Below are 12,500 nucleotides of genomic sequence, written 5' to 3'. Positions count from 1 at the left end.
TTCTTGTAATCCGTGCACTAGAGGTGACAGAGGGGACCCAAGGCGCGAAAGTACCCGACCTCCTGGAGCCCTCGCTGGGATCCGGGAGGCAAATGGCACCTCATCGGGACTTCCAGGGAAGTTCGGCCATCTGGTCGCCCCCATTGGAAAGCATTGCGGGCGACCAGATGGCCGGGGCGATCCGGGAGACCAGATGGCCGAGGGGATCCTGGAGACCAGATGGCCGAGGGGATCCGGGAGACCAGATGGCCGAGGGGATCCGGGCGACCAGATGGCCGGGCACGAAAGGGACGCCATCCGGTCGCCCCGTGCCCCCACGAAGGAGGGAGCGGGCGCCCGGGGCATGCCGGGCCGGAGGCCCGGGGCCCCAGCCGGGCCACAGCCATGGAGGCTGCCAGGGGCCGGCGGGCCCTCCGACCCGGGGCCCGCTTACACCTTGACAAGCAGGGGAGGCCTGCAAGGGACCGACGGACCCCTGTCCTGGGCCCTGGGTGGAGCGGCAGCCCGGGGGACCGGGCCCAGGGCCGGAGCGCCCGACCCGGGGCCCCGACCGGGCCCCTGGACCCAGCCGGGGCTCCCAGGCCCGGAGGCACAGGGGAAGCCTCCCCGGGCCCGCCGGACCCCGTCCCGGGCACCCTGCCCCGCGGCAGGACCCAGGACGGAGCCCGGGGTGGGGAGGCCACCCTCCCCGGGGCCCTCAGGGGCCCCGGATGGAGCTCCTGAACACAGACAAGCAAGGGGAGGCTCCCCGGGCACATCGGAACCCCTTTCCGGGCCCTTGGCAGTGCGGCAGGCTGGGAGACAGGGCCCAGGGCCTGAGCACCCGACCCGGGGCCCGCCCGGGCCCCTGGACCCAGCCGGGGCTCCCAAGCCCGGAGGCGCATGGGACGCCTCCCCGGTCCCTCCGGACCCCGTCCCGGGCACCCTGCCACGCAGCAGGACCAAGGACAGAGCCCGGGGTGGGGAGGCCGCCCTCCCCGGGCCCTCAGGGGCCCTAGCCACTGCTCCTGAACCCAGCCAAGCAAGGGGAGGCTCCCCGGGCACATCGGAACCCCTTCCCGGGCCCTTGGCAGTGCGGCAGGCTGGGAGACAGGGCCCAGGGCCGGAGCACCCGACCCGGGGCCCGGCCGGGCCCCTGGACGCAGCCGGGGCTCCCAAGCCCGGAGGTGCATGGGACGCCTCCCCGGTCCCTCCGGACCCCGTCCCGGGCACCCTGCCACGCAGCAGGACCAAGGACAGAGCCCGGGGTGGGGAGGCCGCCCTCCCCGGGCCCTCAGGGGCCCTAGCCACTGCTCCTGAACCCAGCCAAGCAAGGGGAGGCTCCCCGGGCACATCGGAACCCCTTCCCGGGCCCTTGGCAGTGCGGCAGGCTGGGAGACAGGGCCCAGGGCCGGAGCACCCGACCCGGGGCCCGCCCGGGCCCCTGGACCCAGCCGGGGCTCCCAAGCCCGGAGGTGCATGGGACGCCTCCCCGGTCCCTCCGGACCCCGTCCCGGGCACCCTGCCACGCAGCAGGACCAAGGACAGAGCCCGGGGTGGGGAGGCCGCCCTCCCCGGGCCCTCAGGGGCCCTAGCCACTGCTCCTGAACCCAGCCAAGCAAGGGGAGGCTCCCCGGGCACATCGGAACCCCTTCCCGGGCCCTTGGCAGTGCGGCAGGCTGGGAGACAGGGCCCAGGGCCGGAGCACCCGACCCGGGGCCCGCCCGGGCCCCTGGACCCAGCCGGGGCTCCCAAGCCCGGAGGTGCATGGGACGCCTCCCCGGTCCCTCCGGACCCCGTCCCGGGCACCCTGCCACGCAGCAGGACCAAGGACAGAGCCCGGGGTGGGGAGGCCGCCCTCCCCGGGCCCTCAGGGGCCCTAGCCACTGCTCCTGAACCCAGCCAAGCAAGGGGAGGCTCCCCGGGAACAACGGAACCCATTCCTAGGCCCTTGGCAGTGCGGTAGGCTGGGAGACAGGGCCCAGGGCCGGAGCACCCGACCCGGGGCCCGCCCGGGCCCCTGGACCCAGCCGGGGCTCCCAAGCCCGGAGGTGCATGGGACGCCTCCCCGGTCCCTCCGGACCCCGTCCCGGGCACCCTGCCACGCAGCAGGACCAAGGACAGAGCCCGGGGTGGGGAGGCCGCCCTCCCCGGGCCCTCAGGGGCCCTAGCCACTGCTCCTGAACCCAGCCAAGCAAGGGGAGGCTCCCCGGGAACAACGGAACCCATTCCTAGGCCCTTGGCAGTGCGGTAGGCTGGGAGACAGGGACCAGGGCCGGAGCACCCGACCCGGGGCCCGCCCGGGCCCCTGGACCCAGCCGGGGCTCCCAAGCCCGGAGGTGCATGGGACGCCTCCCCGGTCCCTCCGGACCCCGTCCCGGGCACCCTGCCACGCAGCAGGACCAAGGACAGAGCCCGGGGTGGGGAGGCCGCCCTCCCCGGGCCCTCAGGGGCCCAAGCCACTGCTCCTGAACCCAGCCAAGCAAGGGTAGGCTCCCCGGGAACAACGGAACCCATTCCTAGGCCCTTGGCAGTGCGGTAGGCTGGGAGACAGGGACCAGGGCCGGAGCACCCGACCCGGGGGCCCGCCCGGGCCCCTGGACCCAGCCGGGGCTCCCAAGCCCGGAGGCGCATGGGACGCCTCCCCGGACCCATGGAGCCCGTCCTGGGCATTGAGCCATGCCGTTGGCCTGGAGATGGGTGCCCCGGACGCCCGGGGGAGGTCTGTCCGGGACACATGGAGCCCGTCCTGGGCATTGAACCATGTCGTTGGCCTGGAGAAGGGAGCCCCGGACGCCCGGGGGAGGACTGCCCGGTACCCGTGGAGCCCTTCCCGGGTACTTTGCAACGCCGTTGGCCTCCTGGAGATGGGTGCCCCGAACGCCCGGGGGGCGGGCTGCCCGGGACCCATGGAGCCCGTCCTGGGCACTCTGACCTGCTGTTGGCCCGGGGGGGAGGGACCCCAGACGACCGGGACCCGTGGAGCCCGTCCTTGGCACTCTGACAAGCCGTTGGCCCGGGGAAGGGAGCCCCAGACGACCGGGACCTGTGGAGCCCGTCCTGGGCACTCCTGTATGCCGTTGGCCCGGGGAAGGGAGCCCCGGACGTCCGGGACCCGTGGAGCCCGTCCTGGGCACTCCTGTATGCCGTTGGCCCGGGGAAGGGAGCCCCGGACGTCCGGGACCCGTGGAGCCCGTCCTGGGCACTCTGAAATGCTTTGGCCCGGGGAAGGGAGCCCCGGACACCCAGGGGGAGGACTGCCCGGGACCCGTGGAACTCGTCCTGGGCACTCTGACATGCCGCTGGCCCGGGGAAGGGTGCCCCGGACGCCCGGGGCCCGTGGAGCCCGTCCTGGGCACTCTGACAAGCCGTTGGCCCGGGGAAGGGAGACCTGGACGCCCGGAACCCGTGGAGCCCGTCCTGGGCACTCTGAAATGCTTTGGCCTGGAGAAGGGAGCCCCCCCCGGACGCCCGGGGGAGGACTGCCCGGGACCCGTGGAACTGGTCCTGGGCACTCTGACATGCCGCTGGCCCGGGGAAGGGTGCCCCGGATGACCGGGGCCCGTGGAGCCCGTCCTGGGCACTCTGACATGCCGCTGGCCCGGGGAAGGGAGCCCCGGACGCCCGGGGCCCGTGGAGCCCGTCCCGGGCACTCTGCCATGCCGTCAGCCTGGATGGAGCCCCGGACGCCCGGGGGGACGAAGGCCCGGGACGCATGGAGCCTGTCCCGGGCACTCTGCCATGCCGTCGGCCTGGATGGAGCACCGGACGCCCGGGGGACGACTGCCCAAGAGCCATGGAGCCCGTCCTGGGCAATTTGACATGCAGTTGGCCTGGAGGAAGGAAGCTCCGGGTGGCCTAGGGAGGTGTTGCCCAGGCATATCCCATCTGGTCCCCATGGCAGAGAACCACCAAACCTGGAGGGGTGTCCGGGCATACCCTGCCCCATAGTAATCCGGAGGCAAATTACCCCCCTTTCTTGCAATCTGTGCACGCGAGGTGACAGAGGGGACCCAAGGCGTGAAAGAACCCGACCTCATGGAGCCCTCGCTGGGATCCGGGAGGCGAATGGCACCTCATTAAGACTTCCAGGGAAGTTCGGCCATCTGGTCCCCCCCCCCATAGGAAAGCGTTGCGGGCGACCAGATGCCCGAGGGGATCCGGGCGAGCAGATGGCCGAGGGAATCCGGGCGACCAGATGGCCGGGCATGGAGGTGAAGCCGCCTGGACTCTTCCCCACCCCGTCCCCGTCCCCGTCCCCGTCCCGGGACGAATTCCCGGGACGCATGGAGCCCGTCCTGGCCACTTGACGTCCCGTCCTGGGCATTGAACCATGCCGTCGGCCTGGAGAAGGGAGCCCCCCCCGGACGCCCGGGGGAGGACTGCCCGGTACCCGTGGAGCCCTTCCCGGGTACTTTGCAACTCCGTTGGCCTCCTGGAGATGGGTGCCCAAGATGCCCGGGGGTGGGCTGCCCGGGACCCATGGAGCCCGTCCTGGGCACTTTTACATGCCGTCGGCCTGGAGGTGGGTGCCCTGGACGCCCGGGGGAGGCCTGCCCGGGACCCGTGGAGCCCCTCCCGGGTACTTTGCCAATGCCGTTGGCCTCATGGAGATGGGTGCCCCGGACGCCCGGGGGAGGACTGCCCGGTACCCGTGGAGTCCTTTCCGGGTACTTTGCAACGCTGTTGGCCTCCTGGAGATGGGTGCCCCGGACGCCCGGGGGAGGTCTGTCCGGGGCCCATGGAGCCCGTCCTGGGCAGTGTGACATGCCGTCGGCCTGGAGGTGGGAGCCCCGGACGCCCGGGGGAAGGCTGCCCGGGACCCGTGGAGCCCTTCCCGGGTACTTTGCCATCCCGTTGGCCTCCTGGAGATGGGTGCCCCGGACGCCCAGGGGCGGTCTGTCCGGGACACGTGGAGCCCGTCCTGGGCATTGAGCCATGCCGTTGGCCCGGAGAATGGAGCCCCCAGACGCCCGGGGGAGGTGTTGCCCAGGCATATCTCATCTGGTCCCCGGGCAGAGAACCACCAGCCCTGGAGAGGTGTCCGGGCGTACCCTGCCCCTAGTAATCCGGAGGGAAATTACCCCCCTTTCTTGCAATCCGTGCACGCGAGGTGACAGAGGGGACCCAAGGCGTAAAAGAACCCGAGCTCATGGAGCCCTAGCTGGGATCCGGGAGGCGAATGGCACCTCATCGGGACTTCCAGGGAAGCCCGGCCATCTGGTCGCCCCATTGGAAAGCATCGCGGGCGACCAGATGGCCCGGATCGAAAGGACTCCCAGCTCCCCATCCACCCCAAGCCTTCGCGGTAGGGTTCCTGACTGCCAGCCCACGCAAGGCAGGGCTCTTGGACCCCGGCTGGGCCTCAGGCGCAGGTTGGACCACCGGAGCTCTAGGGCCCGGACGACCTGGGGGAGGAATGCCCGGGACCCGTGGAGCCCGTCCTGGGTACTTTGACATGCCGTCGGCCTGGAGGTGGGTGCCCCGGACGCCCCGGGGGAAGCTGCCCGGGACCCATGGAGCCCGTCCTGGGTACTTTGACATTCCGTCGGCCTGGAGGTGGGTCCCCCGGACGCCCGGGGGGTGGTCTGCCCGGGACCCATGGAGCCCGTCCTGGGTACTTTGCCTATGCCGTTGGCCTCATGGAGATGGGTGCCCCGGACGCCCGGGGGGACGAATGCCCGGGACGCATGGAGCCCGTCCTGGGCACTTTTCCATGCCTTCGGCCTGGAGCCCCCAGACACCCAGGGGAGGACCACCGTGAAAGCCATGGAGCCCGACCCGGGCACTCTGCCATGCCGTCGGCCTGGATGGAGCCCCGGACGCCCGGGGGACGAATGCCCGGGACGCATGGAGCCCGTCCTGGGCACTTTTCAATGCCGTCAGCCTGGAAGGAGCCCCGGACGCCCGGGGGACGACTGCCCAGGAGCCATGGAGCCCGTCCTGGGCAATTTGACATGCAGTTGGCCTGGAGGAAGGAAGCCCCGGGTGGCCTAGGGAGGTGTTGCCCAGGCATAGCCCATCTGGTCCCCATGGCAGAGAACCACCAGCCTCGGAGGGGTGTCCGGGCGTACCCTTCTCCCTAGTAATCCGGAGGAAAATGACCCCCTTTTCTTGTAATCTGTGCACGCGAGGTGACAGAGGGGACCCAAGGCGCGAATGTACCCAACCTCCTGGAGCCCTCGCTGGGATCCGGGCGGCGAATGGCACCTCATCGGGACTTCCAGGGAAGTTCGGCCATCTGGTCGCCCCTCAGGAAAGCGTTGCGGGCGACCAGATGCCCGAGGGGATCCGGGCGAGCAGATGGCCGAGGGAATCTGGGCGATCAGATGGCTGGACACGGAAGTGAAGCCGCCTGGACTCTCCCGACCCTGTCCCCGTCCCCGTGCCCGTGCCCGGGACGCATGGAGCCCGTCCTGGGCACTTTTCCATGCCTTCGGCCTGGAGCCCCCAGACACCCAGGGGAGGACCACCGTGAAAGCCATGGAGCCCGACCCGGGCACTCTGCCATGCCGTCGGCCTGGATGGAGCCCCGGACGCCCGGGGGACAAATGCCCGGGACGCATGGAGCCCGTCCTGGGCACTTTCGAAGCCCCGACACCCTGGGGAGGACCACCCTGGAAACCATGGAGCCCGACCCGGGCACTCTGCCATGCCGTCGGCCTGGATGGAGCCCCGGACGCCCGGGGGACAAATGCCCGGGACGCATGGAGCCCGTCCTGGGTACTTTTCCATGCCGTCGGCCAGGAGCCCCCTGACACCCAGGGGAGGACCACCGTGAAAACCATGGAGCCCGACCCGGGCACTCTGCCATACCGTCAGCCTGGATGTAGCCCCGGACGCCCGGGGGACGAATGCCCGGGACGCATGGAGCCCGTCCCGGGCACTCTGCCATGCCGTCCTGACAAATTCGTACGGACTCCTAACCTTACGACACGGATCGGAATCGAGCCCTCTCTGACCCAGCAGTTTCAGGCGCCCGGGGGACGAATGCCCGGGACGCATGGAGCCCGACCCGGGCACACTGCCTTGCCGCCGGCCTGGATGGAGCCCCGGACGCCCGGGGGACGAATGCCCGGGACGCATGGAGCCCGTCCCGGGCACTCTGCCATGCCGTCGGCCTGGATGGAGCCCCGGACGCCCGGGGGACGACTGCCCAAGAGCCATGGAGCCCATCCCGGGCACTCTGCCATGCCGTCCCGACAAATTCGTACGGACTCCTAACCTTCCGACACGGATCGGAATCGAGCCCTTTCTGACCCAGCAGATTTCAGGTTGATTTGCTATATACTTTACGTACGATTTTATGGGGGCCGATTCCGATCCGGTACGTAAAAGCAAATACGACCGACATGTCGGACAACCACGTACACCCAGGGGATAGGACTGCCCGGGTCACATGGACCCCGTCCTGGGCACTCTGATCTGCCGCCGGCGCCGGGGATCGAACCGTGATCACCAGATGGGGATATCCCAAAAATCTGGCATGGATACGGCCCGCCAGGACAGGTTTGGGCACCCCTGTTGTACGGACTCCCAAGCCCTACGGTCCTTCTGACACGGATCGGAATCGAACCCAGCAGATTTCGCGTTGACTGCCTCTATATCAGGGGTGCCCAAACCAGTCCTGGCGGGCCGTATCCATGCCAGATTTTTGGGATATCCCCATCTGGGGATCACGGTTCGATCCCCGGCACCGGCGGCAGATTAGCCCAGCACCAGGTGACTCTGGGAAATAGCTGGCGCCGCGGCTAGGGCGGCTGACTCCGGAATCTGGAGATTTTTTTATTTAAGGTTTTTGTAGAGCGCGTAGTAACCCTCGAGCATCCCAGAGATCAGGGTTCGATCCCCGGCACCGGCCGCAGATTAGCCCAGCACCACGTGACTCTGGGAAATAGCTGGCGCCGCGGCTAGGGAGGCTGACTCCGGAATCTGGAGATCACGGTTCGATCCCCGGCACCGGCGGCAGATTAGCCCAGCACCAGGTGACTCTGGGAAATAGCTGGCGCCGCGGCTAGGGCGGCTGACTCCGGAATCTGGAGATTTTTTTATTTAAGGTTTTTGTAGAGCGCGTAGTAACCCTCGAGCATCCCAGAGATCAGGGTTCGATCCCCGGCACCGGCCGCAGATTAGCCCAGCACCATTTGACTCTGGGCAATAGCTTGCTTAATCTTCCCAACGGCCCCTAGCGCCTAGAGACCCTTACGGGTGATTGTGCGCCTTACAAATGTGGATTATTATTATTATTATTATTATTTGGGCCGATTCCGATCCGGTTCGTAAAAGCACATCTGCCCGAATCTGTCGGACAACCACGTACGCCCGGGAGAGGACTGCCCGGGACCCGTGGAGCCCGTCCTGGTCACTCTGACCTGCCATCGGCCTGGAGAAGGGAGCGCCGGACGCCCGGGGGGAGGACTGCCCGGGACCCGTGGAGCCCGTCCTGGGCACTCTGACCTGCCGTCTGCCCGGGGAAGGGAGCCCCGGACGCCCGGGGGGAGGACTGCCCGGGACCCATGGAGCCCGTCCTGGGCACTCTGACCTGCCGACGGCCCGGGGAAGGGAGCCCCGGACGCCCGGGGGAGGACTGCCCGGGACCCGTGGAACTCGTCCTGGGCACTCTGACTTTCTGCTGACCCGGGGAAGGGAACCCCGGACGCCCGGGAGCCGTGGAGCCCGTCCTGGGCACTCTGACAAGCCGTCGGACCGGGGAAGGGAGCCCCGGACGCCCGGGACCCGTGGAGCCTGTCCTGGGAACTCCGGCATGCCGTTGGCCCAGGGAAGGGAGTCCCAGATACCCGGGACCCGTGGAGCCCGTCATGGGCACTCTGACAAGCCGGTGTCCCGGGGAAGGGAGCCCCGGACGCCGGGGACTCGTGGAGCCCGTCCTGGGCACTCTGGCATGCCGTTGGCACGGGGAAGGGAGCCCCAGATGCCCGGGACCCGTGGAGCCCGTCCTGGGCACTCTGACAAGCCGTTGTCCCGGGGAAGGGAGCCCCGGACGCCGGGGACTCGTGGAGCCCGTCCTGGGCACTCTGGCATGCCGTTGGCCCGGGGAAGGGAGCCCAAGATGCCCGGGACCCGTGGAGCCCGTCCTGGGCACTCTGACAAGCCGTTGTCCCAGGGAAGGGAGCCCCGGACGCCCGGGACTCGTGGAGCCCGTCCTGGGCATTCTGGCATGCCGTTGGCCCGGGGAAGGGAGCCCCGGACGTCCGGGGCCCGTGGAGCCCATCCTGGGCACTCTGACAAGCCGTTGGCCCGGGGAAGGGAGAGCCGGACACCCAGCGGAGGAATGCCCGGGACCCATGGAGCCCGTCCTGGGCAATCTGACCTGCCGTCGGCCCGGAGAAGGGAGCGACGGACGCCCGGGGGGAGGAATGCCCGGGACGCATGGAGCCCATCCTGGGCACTTTGACATGCCATCGGCCTTGAGACCCGGGGGACGACTGCCCGGGAAGCATGGAGCCCGACCTGGGCACTCGCTCATGCCGTTGGCCTGGAGACCCGGGGGACGACTGCCCGGGGCGCATGGAGCCCGACCTGGGCACTCGCTCATGCCGTTGGCCTGGAGACCCGGGGGACGACTGCCCGGGACGCATGGAGCCCGTCCTGGGCACTTTGACATGCCGTTGGCCTGGAGGAGGGAAGCCCCGGGTGTTGTTACCCAGGCATAGCCCATCTGGTCCCCCTGGCAGAGAACCACCAGCCTTCCAGGGGTGTCCGGGCATACCCTTACCCCTAGTAATCCGGAGGAAAATTACCCCCCTTTCTTGTAATCTGTGCACACGAGTTGACAGAGGGGACCCAAGGCGTAAAAGTACCCGACCTCCTGGAGCCCTCGCTGGGATCGGGGAGGCAAATGGCACCTCATAGGGACTTCCAGGGAGGTTTGGCCATCTGGTCGCCCTTTTGGATAGCATTGCGTGCGACCAGATGGCCGAGGGGAAAGGTGCAACCAGGTGGCCGGGAACGAAAGGACTCCCTGCTTCCCACCCCGAGCCTTCGTGGTAGGGCTGCTGCCTGCCCACGCCGGGCAGGGCTCGGGGACCCCGGCTGGGCCTCAGGCACGGTGAGGACCACCGGAGCTCCCAGGCCCGGACGCCCGGGACGACGACTGCCCGGGACGCATGGAGCCCGTCCTGGGCACTTTGACATGCCGTCGGCCTGGAGACCCGGGGGACGACTGCCTGGGACGCATGGAGCCCGTCCTGGACATTTTGACATGCCGTCGGCCTGGAGACCCGGGGGACGACTGCCCGGGACGCATGGAGCCCGTCCTGGGCACTTTGACATGCCGTCGGCCTGGAGACCCGGGGGACGACTGCCTGGGACGCATGGAGCCCGTCCTGGACATTTTGACATGCCGTCGGCCTGGAGACCCGGGGGACGACTGCCCGGGACGCATGGAGCCCGTCCTGGGCACTTTGACATGCCGTCGGCCTGGAGACCCGGGGGACGACTGCCCGGGACGCATGGAGCCCGTCCTGGGCACTTTGACATGCCGTCGGCCCGGAGAAGGGAGCGCCGGACACCCAGGGAAGGACTGCCCGGGACCCATGGAGCCCGTCCTGGGCAATCTGACCTGCCGTCGGCCCAGGGAAGGGAGCGGCGGATGCCCGGGGGGAGGAATGCCCGGGACGCATGGAGCCCGTCCTGGGCACTTTGACATGCCGTCGGCCCGGAGACCCGTGGGACGACTGCCCGGGACGCATGGAGCCCGTCCTGGGCACTTTGACATGCCGTCGGCCTGGAGACCCGGGGGACGACTGCCCGGGAAGCATGGAGCCCGACCTGGGCACTCGCTCATGCCGTTGGCCTGGAGACCCGGGGGACGACTGCCCGGGGCGCATGGAGCCCGACCTGGGCACTCGCTCATGCCGTTGGCCTGGAGACCCGGGGGACGACTGCCCGGGACGCATGGAGCCCGTCCTGGGCACTTTGACATGCCGTTGGCCTGGAGGAGGGAAGCCCCGGGTGTTGTTACCCAGGCATAGCCCATCTGGTCCCCCTGGCAGAGAACCACCAGCCTTCCAGGGGTGTCCGGGCATACCCTTACCCCTAGTAATCCGGAGGAAAATTACCCCCCTTTCTTGTAATCTGTGCACACGAGTTGACAGAGGGGACCCAAGGCGTAAAAGTACCCGACCTCCTGGAGCCCTCGCTGGGATCGGGGAGGCAAATGGCACCTCATAGGGACTTCCAGGGAGGTTTGGCCATCTGGTCGCCCTTTTGGATAGCATTGCGTGCGACCAGATGGCCGAGGGGAAAGGTGCAACCAGGTGGCCGGGAACGAAAGGACTCCCTGCTTCCCACCCCGAGCCTTCGTGGTAGGGCTGCTGCCTGCCCACGCCGGGCAGGGCTCGGGGACCCCGGCTGGGCCTCAGGCACGGTGAGGACCACCGGAGCTCCCAGGCCCGGACGCCCGGGACGACGACTGCCCGGGACGCATGGAGCCCGTCCTGGGCACTTTGACATGCCGTCGGCCTGGAGACCCGGGGGACGACTGCCTGGGACGCATGGAGCCCGTCCTGGACATTTTGACATGCCGTCGGCCTGGAGACCCGGGGGACGACTGCCCGGGACGCATGGAGCCCGTCCTGGGCACTTTGACATGCCGTCGGCCTGGAGACCCGGGGGACGACTGCCTGGGACGCATGGAGCCCGTCCTGGACATTTTGACATGCCGTCGGCCTGGAGACCCGGGGGACGACTGCCCGGGACGCATGGAGCCCGTCCTGGGCACTTTGACATGCCGTCGGCCTGGAGACCCGGGGGACGACTGCCCGGGACGCATGGAGCCCGTCCTGGGCACTTTGACATGCCGTCGGCCCGGAGAAGGGAGCGCCGGACACCCAGGGAAGGACTGCCCGGGACCCATGGAGCCCGTCCTGGGCAATCTGACCTGCCGTCGGCCCAGGGAAGGGAGCGGCGGATGCCCGGGGGGAGGAATGCCCGGGACGCATGGAGCCCGTCCTGGGCACTTTGACATGCCGTCGGCCCGGAGACCCGTGGGACGACTGCCCGGGACGCATGGAGCCCGTCCTGGGCACTTTGACATGCCGTCGGCCTGGAGACCCGGGGGACGACTGCCCGGGACGCATGGAGCCCGTCCTGGGCACTTTGACATGCCGTCGGCCTGGAGATCCGGGGGACGACTGCCCGGGACGCATGGAGCCCGTCCTGGGCACTTTGACATGCCATCGGCCTGGAGACCCGGGGGACGACTGCCCAAGAGCCATGGAGCCCGTCCTGGGCAATTTGACAAGCCGTTGGCCTGGAGGAAGGAAGCCCCGGGTGGCCTAGGGAGGTGTTACCCAGGCATAGCCCATCTGGTCCCCCTAGCAGAGAACCACCAGCCTTGGAGGGGTGTCCGGGCATACCCTGCCCCCTAGTAATCCGGAGGGAAATTACCTGACTTTCTTGCAATCTGTGCACACAAGGTGACAGAGGGGACCCAAGGCGCGAAAGTACCCGACCTCCTGGAGCCCTCGCTGGGATCCGGGAGGCGAATGGCACCTCAT

This window comes from Lissotriton helveticus, chromosome 12 (genome assembly GCF_964261635.1).
Source record: "Lissotriton helveticus chromosome 12, aLisHel1.1, whole genome shotgun sequence".
In the NCBI taxonomy this organism is placed as follows: domain Eukaryota; kingdom Metazoa; phylum Chordata; class Amphibia; order Caudata; family Salamandridae; genus Lissotriton; species Lissotriton helveticus.
The sequence above is the reverse complement of the archived record's forward strand: the minus strand, read 5'-3'. Positions refer to the sequence as shown.